Genomic DNA, 12,283 nt, shown 5'->3' on the forward strand with positions numbered 1-12,283 from the left:
GCCTGGCATGCGCAGGGCGCTGGGTTCGATCCTCAGCACCACATAAAATAAAATAAAGATGTTGTGTCCACCGAAAACTAAAAAATAAATATTAAAAAATTCTCATTCTCTCTCTCTCTCTCTCTCTCTCTCTCTTAAAAAAAAAAATAGAAATCGATCTTTAATCATGAAGACTTATGGCTCAGACTCTCCTGAACACTATATGTCCACAACCTGGATGCCAAAGTGTAATCTGTATTTAGATTCCTGGATTCTCTCATGTAGGAGAAAGATTTGTGCCGATTCCTTGAGCAAGATTACAGCCATCTTGAACTTCTTTGTGAGTGATCAGAACTCCAAGCCTACTGCTTATGTCTCCTACCTATAGATGCATCCCACTGGATCAGGAAAGAAGGGCAATGCTGCGATATCAAAAGGGGATTAGAGAACGCATGAATAAGGAGAGAAAAAGGTGACTGGACTTCAGCAAATCACAAGGATTCCCCATTTGTATGTTGCTCCTAAGAGAAACAATGAATTCTGCTTCTCCAATAGAGAGGAATATAGCAAAGAATCCTAACCCGTGGCCAGCCAACTCACTTGAAATTTCAACCAGAAGCCAGTCCAGTCAGATATAGTCCTTTCAGTAACTTGAGAAGGAACTTAAAAACAAAACTAAGCAAATAAAACCAAAAAAGAAGGAAAGTCGGCTGTTGCTGAGAGAACAGCAACAAAAGCCTTACAAATAAAGAATGCCACAAGCTAAAATTACCTAGTAGAGCAAGTTGCAGTCCCAGAATCTTGATTAATCCTCATTTATTCATTCAAAAATATTAATTGGAAAATTAGCTCTAGGCATACTATATTCCACGCTGAAGACATATTATCGAATGAGACGGATAATGTGTCTTCTTCATGAAGCTTACGTTCTTGTGAGGAAGAACACTAACAGGCAAAGAAGCAAGTAATGTAATTTCATGTAAGTGCTAAAATTATACACAGTAAAGAAATAGAGGGATTAGGTAAGTTAATCAGGGAAAAATATCTTGAAAACATAATGTTTGAACAATAATAGAATGAGTATAAGAATAGGTCATGTAAAGTTCTGGAAGAAGAGTGAGCTATGCTTTGGAGCATAAATGAGTTTGAAAAACAGCAGAGGACAACTAGGGCTGAAGTGAAGAGGGAAGGTATTGTAGTAGAAGGGATTCTAGGAAAAGAATTCTCAATCTTGGCTACCTATGAGAAATCTCTGGGAAGCTTCAAAATTCCATTATGTCCAGCTAACTCCATATTTTTAAAATTCCCAGATGGTAGAAATTATGATGGTATGAACATGAGAAGCAACAGAGTAGATGGTGAGAAGAAGTTGTATTAAAAATGTTTTACAAAGACCCAAGAGCACTTCCTGATGAATCAAAGATAGGTTTGAGGGGGAAAAAAAAATCAAGGATGACTTCCAGGTTTTTATTCTAAGCAATTGGATGGAGAGTGATGCCACTCAGTAGAGTTAGATTTCAGGGTCTTCTAAATTTGGAATTAGATCAGTTTTGAGACAGAAAGCAGACAAAAAAATCCTTCTACCTCATTAGTTCTCATCAAATTCATTTTCTAAGAACTTGTAAACATAATTCACACTGCTTTCCCTTTCTCTGCCTGATGGGAGAGGTCATGACACCCAGAGTTTAGCAGACATTTCTCTCTTGGTGATCAGTAGGCTGTCTGACAAAGTTTTTCAGGCTCCTTCTGTTTTTTGTAGGATGGGGTGGAAATCGCTGCAGGTAATGACAGAGAAATTCTGAACCATTTGTATTATGTTTTCTGGAGCAGAGAATTTGAGAGAGCAGGCTTATGGTAAAATTACTATTTTTTTATGATTTCTGCCTATGGCATAGTCCTGTTAGACCTTCATGCTTAAATCTTACTGGATATCACTTCAACTTTATTTTGCTTTCTTGGCAGGACAGAGGCTTTTATTGTGGAGATAGAGTGATGCATGGAGTGAGCAATGAAGCACTTCCTGAACAGAGGCTCTATGCATGTGATTTTGTAATGTTAATCTCCCTTTGTATACGCAGATCAGTGAAATGTACAAAGGTACCTGACTTGGCATACCTTGTTTATAATCAATGGGCTGTGGATTTACATACTATAGAAATGAGTGCCAAAATCTATCAAAAACTGATACATGAATGTTAGTAGCAAGGTGTCCCAAACAGGAAACAGTGAAATCAATCAATACTATGATGGAGAAATAAATTGTGGAGCAATGTGTTACACAAGAATGAAAAAGAACTATGGCAACATACAATGAGGCAAATGAATCTAAAATATATGGTTTTGAAAAAAAGAAGCCAGACACAAAAGAATGTAAACAATATGGTTTCATTTATATAAAGTTCAGGAACAGTCTGCTAGAGCTTGTATTTGGAAAGGGATAGAAATTGATTAAGGAGAGCTATTGGAAATGTTGCATATGGAGCTCTAGGTGTTGATTATTAATTTTATACATAAAAATTCGCCAAGCTACACACTTAATATTTGTACACTTATACATACACACATGACATAAACCTTCCATAAAAATATATAGATAGCTATAGATACCAAGTCTAATTATACACCTATAAAGGTGAATAAATTGAAAATAATGATAATAATTTATGAGTAACCAAACTAACATACCTAATAATTCCCACTCATTAACTGACATATGTTAGTGCTATTTGCTTTAGATAACCGTATGTATGGAACATTCACTAACTAAAGTATTACAATAAGTTATAGTAAAGGTCTGCTTCTTTGAAAATGTTCAATAAAGATGAATTCCATAATATAGTTAATTATATAAAATAACTACTTGAAGACTAGAACAGACTAACTTTTCAAAGTCATTTTCTTTCTTAGGATTCCACAATTAGTTACACATGCAAAAAAGTCAAGGCAGCATTTTAAGATCCTTCATTTGAAACTATTTCATTTGAAACATTTCATTTGAAACTATTTGAGAAAAGGGTGTGTCTAAGCCCAGAGAACTATTGTGAAAATTTCCTTACCTTCTCATATTTCACATACCTACCAACATAATGATTGTGGAAACCAGGCTAATTATTACCTTTTCTCTTAGCCTTTATGGATCACCTGATTTCTCTTTTCATCATTTTGAAAGATAAGTGAAGCCAGCCAAATCTACTGAAGATTGTCCCTGTACACATATCATTTGAGAAAAACTGAAAAGCTTCATTCTCTTTAACTATTTTGTTTTATTTCATACAAAGAAAGTGAAATGACTGAACAGTTTCTATTTGGTTTTATTTTGGCAAATGCTATAATTGAAAGTGTAAAACCAATCAATGACACCTCTGGTTAAAATTTATTTCTGTGAAATATCCCAAAGGAGTGATTTCTGAGGAATAATATGCAGCCTTCAATTTACTTTATCACAGCTGGATATGAAGTTAAATCCCCGGCTGGAATTTAACCACCCAGAACCAAGCACCAGATGGCTTATCTGCACCTCAACCCGACAGCTGTGTCCTGTTATGCACAGCTGGTCTTCACATTTGAATGACAATATTTAAATGATAACATTATATAATGCAGAAAAATGTGTTTGGGTAGCATGGGTCTTGGAAACTGGATTGCACAGTTGCTCTTAATAGTAAATGCACAGCCTCAGTGGCTAATTCACATTCCTTCTATTTGTGTTGATGGGTCTTGGCTGGAGATGAGAGTTTACTGCCACATGGAAACATTCCAGTGCCATTCATATTGTACTACTATCTGTCCACAATGACTCTCCTGGGTACTCACCATGTTCGATTTTTCTTTCACATAAAATAAGCACAACATAGTTGCCATTCTGAAGCAGGAGACTTTTAAAATTTTGTGATAATTAATAGATATTGCATGCTGCCAAGATGGAGGAATTAAAAGCCACTATAGAAATTCTTCCACTGTGTTGGGATGTTATTATTCATTTCATAGTTAAATCACAAATATCACCAGATCAACAAACATAACAAAATTAATACCAAAATTCAGCACTTTAAAAAACTTCATGAAGGGCAAGTCTCAAGGAAAATATATTTAAATACATTTGAGACATGAATGAAAAATTGACATATTTCAAATGTGAGATGGATGAATAAATGTACAAGGCCTTAATAAAATATAGAGTGCCAAATTTTCTATTTTACACTTTGACAGAGGTTTCCTATATGGCTGCTCAGATTTTGATTAATGTATACACTACCCAAGTGGCACAAGAAAATTTGTTCTCAATATATATCCAAAGCAATCACAGATAAAAGGAAAAACTTTGTATCTTGAGTTAAGAACACTGTACATAGTATCTCATTGCTACTTTTAGTAATTTGAGTTTGGTCATGACTTCTAACTTCTATAAACTTCAATTTGTTCACATGTAAAATGGAAATCATAGATGAAATCGCATGTGTGAGTATGTTCTGTAAATATTTGAAACAGAAGAAAGTGATGTAACTAAAAGTGCTATTTGGTCCTCCAGGGGACTCCACAGTGGTGTTCTTCCTCACCAGGGTTCTGAGTAAAATTAAATATAAAATTTAGGAGTAACATACATAAGCCTGACAGTTACTTTCATAATTAATAAAGGCTAAATCATGGGCTGTCCCTTACCTTGAGAGCCAAACAGACTTCTGAGTATTAAACCCTAGATTTGGACAACTTACCCAGCCAGGCAGTGAAAAAGCAGAAGCAAAGAACCCACTCTATTCTCTGTGAGTAGCTCAGGCTCAAGAGAAAAAAGGGCACAGTTGAGCCTGGCATGTCCAGTTCAGTCTTTCCAAATCTATCTATCAAAGAAGCCACTCTGGGTCAAGAAGTAGAAAAACCCAGAATCCAACAAATGCTCGTAATATGAAAGGAAATATAAGAAGTTGAGAAAAATATCTTTATTAATACTAGTCAGTTATTTGTTTTCTTACTCCAGCTGAATTATTCATGTTTGTTCCAACAGGAATATGGCTTTCCTCTTTGGAGGAATCCATCGGCAGTAGAGCAGGAGAGTTGGGATTCTATTTTCATGAACCTATTCCCTCAACACTAATAATCATTTCTGCATGTATCCATGTGAGACCACATTGAGCAACATAAATTTTACACTCATAAGGGTCAGAAATAGGTCAGAGAACACACATTAATAAAGTCAACTGCAAAGTCAGTTTGTATTTGAAGCCAAAATTTAATTCTATAGTCCATGTATCATCCTAAATTATGTCTAGTCACATTGTCTAATATAACTAGCTCCTAAACCTTGGTGCCATACTCAACTCTTCTTTCTTAACACCACTATGCAAACCATTGCTAAGTCTTATGGGTTCATCTTTAAAACCACTTTTCCTCACTCCACATGAGTATCCCCAAAGAAATCTCATGAAACTGCTCTATATTCCTTCACGGCCTCCATGACTCTTGGACACACTATGTATCTGTCTAGTAGTTTGGGTGAGTTACATTCAAGTAGGAATTTTGTCTGTTTTGTTTACCTCTATACATAATGTAAAAACATTCCTGATACAAATTAGGCAACCAATACATACTTTGAAAATAAGAAAGTGAGAAAAAATAAGAAAGAAAAGGAGAAAGGATAGAAGGAAGGAGGGAAGGCAAACAGGTAGGGAAGCAGAGAGGAAGGGGGGAAAAAGGTTAAAAAAAGGAAAAAGCCAACAATTATTGAAGTTTCTCAGGGTAAACTTACCCTAGGTTGTAAAATTTCCCTCCTCAATTTGAGGATTGGTCCTGCCATTGAAGTTTATAATACAACAGTCAGCAATTTATGAAAGGGGTCATTATCATTTATTATATCCTCCTTATTTTCCAACTCTATATTCTGGACTTTGCCATTTGTTGTGGTTTAGATACAAGGTGTCCCCCAAAAAACTCATGAGTGAGACAATACTGAAACATTCAGATGTAAATGATTGGGTTGAGAGCCTTATTCTAATCGGTGTGTTAATCTACTCATAGAGATTAACTGGGTGGTAACTGTAGGCAGGTAGGGTGTGGCTAGAGGAGGGGGATCTTTGGGAGCTTGCTTTTGGTGTACATAGTTTGTCCCTGGTGAAAAACTCCCTCTTTGTTTCCCAATTGTCATGTCCTGAGTGCTTTCCTCCACCTCACCTTTCTGCCTGATGTTCTTCTGCCTCACTTCCAGCATAGAGTGATGGAAACTGCCATCTACCGACTGAGAACCCTGAAACCATGAACCCCAAAATAAACTTTTCTTCCACCAATATTTCGTCTCGGGTCTTTGTTCACAGCAGTGAAAAAGCTGACAAAAACACTATTATCAACAATGCCAATATATTTCCCATCATCTACCCTCACTTCCCAGCAGGGGATAATTTTCACTTTTTACGTTATAGTTTAGGTACTTTAAAATGATACTGGGGAAAGGCAAAAGGCTGTGCTTAATTAGGATTCAGGCATAACAGGCTACTAGATTTCAAATGCATCTTCATTTCTGCTCTGCAGTCTTTTTGTTCACTTATTGCCTATCTACAAGATTTTCCATAATAAATCTTCTGAAATCCCTCACCAATTTCTAGTCATTGATTCTATTCCAAACCTGCTATAATCTTGGCAAGTGATTTTTACTACTCTAGAGAAGATCAAGATTATCAGACACTAATTCCTTCATTTTTCCTTTAATCTCTTATTCTCAAAAATAACCATCTTTTTATCCTAGAGGGAGAACTACCATTTTCCTTTCAATCTCCTGCTAAACAGCACAATCATAATTCTTATGTTGAAAGGAGTTTCTTTGATTCTTGTGACCTAAATAAGATTAGTTAATACTCCAAATTTACACTGTGATGAAGTCCAAAGTCCATTGAAAAGTTTCTAGAAATGTATATACATCTTAAATTTTCAAGGTCACACAAGTATCCAAGCTCCTGTTTCCATATGTGTATTCCAAGTATATAGTACACTGACCCAGAAATGAAGTCCAGACCCTTCAAACTAAAACAAAACAAAACACAAATTTAAAGTAAAAAGTTTGAGTATTATAGGCTTTACTGAAAAAGCCAAATGACATCTTTCTGACCAAGGAGAATACAGTAGTATTCTTCTGGGAGTGTTTAGGAATGCATTTGCTTTCCTAATACAAAGTGAGTGAAAGATGTGGCTGATACCAGGTCTTTCTCCCTTATCCTGGCTTGACTGTGGATATGTGTCTGGAGAAACAGGAGCTGTCTCATAACAAGAAGACAACAAATAAGTTCTGACATTTTAGACCTATTGAAGCAACACCAGCAGCTTTCTACACCTTGTTAGTTGCAAAAAAGTAAATCTCTATTGTTTTAAGCCACCTCTAAGTTTTTCTTCTTCTTTCCTCTGCCCAGTCAATTCTGCACCCAGCAGAAAATTTAAAAAGTTGCTAGGATCATTGAAATGCTCCTTCCTCAGAATCCAAGGTCATGTGATACCATTCTGTCAAACCACCTAACTTCCTGAATTTGCCCTGAATTTTGAGAGGTTCTTAATCTCTAACCAGACCCTTCAGAAATCTGTTAGTAACAAACTGAGCTAACTCTGCTCATCCATCTGAGCCCTATACGAATCCTGAATTTATATATATTTAAATTTATTCCTATATACACAAATTCATATACAATATATATTACTTGATATAATACCTGACAAATGAATTCTGCAAATTACTTATATACAAGGACTGAAAATTTAAAAGGCAACAGAAATCAATGATTAAGTTTTTGTGAAGTCATAAATGAATTTTATACAACCATTAGGTTGTACTTGCACATAGCAGCTTTATTCATAATTGCCAAGACTTGAAAGCAGCCAAGATGTCCTTCAGTAGGTGAAGGGATACATAAACCATAGTACATTCAAACAATGTAATATTATTTTTCAGCACTAAAAAGAAATGATCTAGCAAGCCATGTAAAGACATAGAGAAAACAAACACATATTACCAAGTAAAACAAGCCAATATAAAAAGCCTATAGAACTATAAGATTCTAACAAAATGATGTTCTGGAAAGGGCAAAACTATGGAGACAGTAAAAAGGTCAGTGGTTGCCATGCATTGGGAGGGGAAGGGATGAAGAGGCAGAAGGCAGAGAATTCTTAAAGCAGTAAAAATACTCTGTACAGTACAATAATGATGAGACACATGCTGTTGTGTATTTGTCACACCACCAAACATACGTTAACAAGCATGAACTTATTTAAACTGGGGACTTTGGGTGTCAATATAGGTCTATCAGTTGTAAAAATATACCCCAGCCCTTGTGGGGGATATTGATAATGAGGGAGGCTGTTATATATAGGGGTAGGGGCATATATGAAATCTTTGTACCTTCTGCTCAATCTTCCTGTGAACCAAAATTGCTCTTAGAAAATAAAACAGTTTCAAACAATATGTTGTAGGGACAATTAGGAAGTTTGGGGAAGTGCTGACAGTTCTCTATTTATTGACATAGTGGTGATTATGTGGGTGTTCATTTTCTATAAAATTCTTTAGTCTATATATTTACTTGATATTCTTTTCTATGTTTTGTATTTTACAAAAATTTAAAAAGCATACATCTTAATGACAGGTCTCTTAATGACAAGAATTTAAAGGCATATTAAATTTAAAAGTTATACAACAGTGCATACAATACCAAGATTTTTCACCAGTTACATACCAAAATATTAAAAGTTTGGTTATTTTCCAATAAGAACTAGATTACTTAGGGGTATTTGAAGAACATATAGGTATTTCTAAAATCAAAAATGAAAAACACTAAGTAAAATAATCATTTCTTTCAAATGTTTGTATGAACCATTGGTAAAGAACAAACAATTTGCATTGTTACATACAAGATAAATATATAATTATTATTAGAATACTTTCCCATTAAATCATAATCAACATGTGTATATAATTTTAAATAAACAAAATACTCACTATTAAGTGACTGTTACTTGGGATTTTGTTTTTATGGTTGAATTTCTTTATTAGAAACATCTTTGACACTAGTTAACAATTTCAAAGTGATTTTTTAAGTGGTAGAAAGACATGATGAGGTCTGTTGTGTTGCCCTAGGCCTTTACTATAGTAATGGATCACATTTATGAAGACATCATAACCTTATAAACAACTGTCATAAAAAGGAGAGTCCACTATGTAAAATGATCTACTATAGCCTCATTACACCTTTATTATAGTAGTGGCATAATATTACAGTTACAAATTGAAAATATGCTGCACATAACTTAGTTTGAGAAGAAAAATCACTTAACAGTCCAACAATATTCCAGTAGACAATCTTGGTCTTTATAAATCACTCAGATGACTTTTAAAGGTTAAAAAGTCAAAAGAAAGTTTGTGATTTGAATCTGCTACTACTTTAACAATGGTTTGGGGGGCATGACCCAGAAAAATTATCTCAGAAAGGAAGAATACTTCTTTTCTCATTTAGAGAATAATAAGATGACACTTACTTCTGTATAATGACTCTAATTACATCCAGCATGTACAATCAGGTAGTAACATCAAGTGTTCCTAGATTAATATAAAAATGGATTTAAATTAGAAACACAGTACCACAATGCTCTAACATCAGCAAAAATCATTACTTAAGAGTTTGTGAAAATGACAAGAGCAAATGCCAATCAAATAAATAGACTGTATTTATATAACCCAGGTAATAGTTCAGTGGGGAGGTTTGAAAAAGAAATTATTATTTCAATGCCAAGTCACGCTTACAGCTTTGAACAAGTAGCGAAACATGGGCATGTTTCTCAAATGGATTTCACAGCATCAGTGCAAAAGCCGGAGGGGATGGCTTAGTTTTTTAAGCCTCAGATTTGAAATACCTAGACTCCCTGCAACTACAGCGTTAAATCCTCTGTGGAACCACAGCTTCAAATGCTATCAGGAGAGACTCAACTCTTCATCCTTGTGAGATTGATAAATTGAAAGCCATGAAGTTTAGAGGAAAAGGAGGGGAGCCTGGAGCTGCCCAAAACTAACCCCCCTCACTCTTACACACACACACACACACACACACACACACACACACACACACGCAGGATAGTTATATTTGTAACATTTAAAATTCCATTTGAGACATTTTCTTTGGTAGTACTAGAGGATGCTGTTTTTATGACATTCAGAAATCTCACAGCCCTCCCATGCACCAGCGTTATAAACATTTCAATTAAATTTTAGACTGCTCAAATTAGACTAAATACATTATTTTTAACTCTCATTGAATACAATCAAAAAATTATACATTTTTCTTTAAAATGCATTTAGATATCAAATTAATTATTATTTCTGTGGAAATTTCTGTATTTCAAATCAATTTTTTTCTGCTTTGCTTATTCCTGATACCAATTTATGAATATTTGGTGAATGTCAATTAAAGCAACAAAATATTATTTAATTAGTACTCTAACATCATGAGACTCATTCATGAGATTTTGTAAAATAAGGAAAAAAACATTTTACAGATGAAGAAAGTGTGGCTCAGGAAAATTACTAACTTAATCACAGCTTATGTGTAGTTACTCTGAGTTTTAAAACAAAGGTCTTGAAAATATCCTAAAGTTTTGTTATTTACAAGTAAGTTCCATTGAGAAATATAGATGTTTTTCCAAACAAAATTGTACAATGCATTTTAGAATTCATTTAAAATAAAAGATCTTTATATCTATTTTTTTATTTATCAGTAATACTACATGTCACTGCTGTTACATATAATTAATGATTTTAATGGGTAAAAAATTGGAGTGCATGCTGGGAAAACTGTGGATTTTTTTTTAAGTCAACTACCTAATTGTTAACAGATGTCCCTTTTCATTTGAATTTACCTCAAAATAAAGCAAAGATACAGCTACCTCAGGGCTGAATGAAAACCTGAGAGTAGCCAGGTGTCTGTGGTGCATGCCTTTAATTCTAGTAGCTCAGGAGACTGAGGCAGGAGGATTGAAAGTTGAAAGCCAGCCAGCCTCAGCAAAAAGCAACTAAGCAACTTAGTGAGATCCTCTCTCTAAATAAAATACAAAATAGGGCTGGGATGTGCCTCAATGGTCAAGTGCCCCTGAGTTCAATCCCTGGTACCCCCCCCCCAAAAAAAAGAAGAAAACCTGAGAGAAACATGAGAACACCAAGTTTAAAACCTAAACTATTCTCCAAATGTTAGTTAAAAAATAATATTCCAGAAGGAACTCAAATAAACTAATTTAATTTGTGTAAGACTTACAAATGGACATAAATCTTAGTTTAGGCAAAATGGACAGAAAGAGTCCATTTAATAGCAGTTCCCTGCCTTGGGATAATTCTTCTAGGCTATTTTATGCAGTTTAAGTTATATATTCAGTTTCCTAGCAATAAGGGCCTTGAAGATTCTGTAAGCCTCACAACTCCCATCTAGTCTGAATAGACTTACAGATGCTCTTTAAAAATGACTTCTGTTCCTTTGGCTACACGGGCAAGCATTCCACAATCCCAAAGGGATTTTAGGTCCATGCTTGCACATCTGTGCAGCAACCTACATATCAGAATGAACAGCCTCTACCATGCATGTAAAGACTCCATCCCTCCTTTTGTTCAAACATTTATTTAGTACTTAATGGTGTCAGGTAAAAATACTTTTAACAAAGAATGGAGCTAGACTTCTTGCCTGGAGGCATAGATGCACTTCAGTGGGCTATGTAGAGGATCAATTTGTATTTCCCCAGATTGTCCTTTTCTTCCAGCTCAGGGATTTGTAAGGAGAGGACGTCCTACAGAAAGCTGTGGTAGGAAGACTGAGCAGGGAAAGTAAGGGTAGAAAATATCTAAAATGAATTTGGTCTTAAGAACTCTCTTAAAAAAAAAAAAAAAAAAAAAAAAAAAAAAAAAAAACTCTTCACCCATACTCAATAACCATTTCAGATCCCTGAGTAATTCCAGATTACATTTTAGACGAGGCAAAGTTCAATTTACACTTTTAATTCAGAGGATAAATAAGTACAAAAACAATAAACATTTACCCAAAGTTCCTAAAGACAAACAAACCAGAGTTGCATGACTTCATACTAATTTTCCAATATGAAGCTCAATCTATACTTAACATCAAAGATGGCAGCAATTTGTTTGACTAATAAAAGTAAATGTCTCTGCACTGCGCTTAATACGAAGCACCTCAGTAAGAACGAACCCTGCAGCTCCACTACGACCGACCTCTAACGCGATCCCTGAGAAGGCCGCGTCTCGCGAGAGTTGAGGGACCGCGGCCCGCACCAAAGGGAGAGGGCGTGG

General features: G+C 35.0%; 1 long non-coding RNA gene across 1 annotated transcript in view; it reads right to left on the reverse strand.

The window, feature by feature from the left end:
* The window catches only part of LOC144250050 (uncharacterized), a 34,628-nt gene extending 22,532 nt beyond the window's left edge, over nucleotides 1-12,096 (reverse strand). Inside the window, exons 1-2 of the long non-coding RNA XR_013342391.1 lie at nucleotides 12,016-12,096; nucleotides 9,478-9,538 (exon numbers count right to left, since the gene is read on the reverse strand). This is a non-coding gene — a long non-coding RNA (uncharacterized LOC144250050). The remainder of the gene's footprint in view (nucleotides 1-9,477; nucleotides 9,539-12,015) is intronic.
* Nucleotides 12,097-12,283: the final 187 nt, after the last annotated feature.

Source organism: Urocitellus parryii, chromosome 14, assembly GCF_045843805.1.
Source record: "Urocitellus parryii isolate mUroPar1 chromosome 14, mUroPar1.hap1, whole genome shotgun sequence".
Lineage (NCBI taxonomy): Eukaryota > Metazoa > Chordata > Mammalia > Rodentia > Sciuridae > Urocitellus > Urocitellus parryii.